Genomic DNA, 1,761 nt, shown 5'->3' with positions numbered 1-1,761 from the left:
TGCATATCATGATCAGTGTTACATTTACAACATCTTTTGTATTTTAGAGACAGTCTGGCTATGTTGCCCAGGCGAGAGTGCCATGGTGTCAGCCTAGCTCACAGCAACTTCAAACTCCAGGTTCAAGTTTCCTCCTGCCTCAGCCTCCAGAGTAGTTGAGACTACAGGCACCCACCACAATGCCCAGCTAATTTTTTTTTCTGTTTTTAGTAGAGATGGGGTCTTACTCTTACTCAGGCTGGTCTCAAACACCTGAGCATAGACAATCCACCTGCTGCGGCCCCTCAGAGTGCTAGGATTACAGGAATGAGTCACCGTGTCTGGCCTATCATATCATATCATTTTTCAGTCTGTTCGTGGTTGGTAACTGTGTGTCTATTATTCAGTTCACTCACACATGAGAAAGACTTTGTTTGGGTTGTCTCCTTAACTGCCAGCAGTAGAGCTACTATAGACTACTTTTGAGCTCTGTTGTTGAGATTATGCTCAAAGGAGGGGCTTGAATGAAAATGAAAATTTTTTTTATCATTGAACACAACTTTCATTAGTCCAGCTACAGGACAAAGGTTGTATAAGATTTTAAAGCTTATATATCTTAGATAGACTTTGGGTAGGCTGTTGAAGCTACATCCAAAGATCTTGCAATTTCTTTAACTGAGGTTTGGAAGAAAATGAAACCATCAGGGAAGAAATTAACAGTAACTTTTCTTTTTTTTTTTTGAGATGTAGTCTCACTCTATTGGCCTGATAGAGTGCTATGGTGTCATAATTCACAGCAACCTCTAACTCTTGGGCTTGAGCAATCCTCTTACCTCAGCCTCCTGGGACTACAAGTGTGCACCTCTACATCCAGCTAGTTTTTCTGTTTTTAGTGGAGAAGGGGAGGAGGGGGTCTCACTCTTGCTCAGGCTGGTCTTGAACTCCTGAGCTCAGACAATCCACTCACCTTGGTCTCCTGGATTATAGGTGTGAACCATCACGCCTGGTCATAAATTTTCTTGTTGATTGTTAGATCCCTTTGCATGGCTTCAGCTTGCATGGTCATTTTTATAAATCTACACCTACATACAAAGTGAGGACTCTTACTTGCCTATTTCTCAAACCATCTGCCCTTTCCTACCCTTTATAATGTAAACTTCTGGCCCAATGCCATGTGGGAGACAGATGCCTGACATTGTAACATGGAGAAAAGGATCCCGGGGCTTAACTGCTGTTGCTTGAAAACATTTTTTCGTTATTGGAAATGTTCAAAATATCTGTAAAATTAGAGTACAGGAATCCTGTGTATACAGCTGTAAGAACATGCAACTTTCAGCTTGGTGCCTATAGCTCCAATGGCTAGGGCGCCAGCCACATACACCAGATGTGGTGGGTTCAAACTCAGCCCGGGCCTGCCAAACAACAATGACAACTACAACAACGAAATAGTCGGGCATTGTGGCAGGTGCCTGTAGTCCCAGCTATTTGGGAGGCTGAGGCAAGAGAATTACTTAAGCTCAAGAGTTTGAGGTTGTGTGAGCCGTGATGCTACAACACTCTACTGAGGGTGACCTAGTGAGATTCTATCTCAAAAACAAAAAAAAGAATAAAAAAATGCAACTTTCTGCTATTCTTGTTTCCTTTATTTCCTCTTCCTTACACACTTAAAATTTTTTTCTTTTTGCTTTGGGGTATTTTGAAGCAAATCTCAGACACCTCATTAGTGGACATGTCTAAAAGATACAGTGTTTTTTTTGTCTTTCTTGTTTTTTTTTTTTTTTT

Source organism: Otolemur garnettii, unplaced genomic scaffold, assembly GCF_000181295.1.
Source record: "Otolemur garnettii isolate 467f Iridium unplaced genomic scaffold, OtoGar3 scaffold00148, whole genome shotgun sequence".
Taxonomy (NCBI): domain Eukaryota; kingdom Metazoa; phylum Chordata; class Mammalia; order Primates; family Galagidae; genus Otolemur; species Otolemur garnettii.
Note: the sequence above shows the minus strand (reverse complement) of the source record.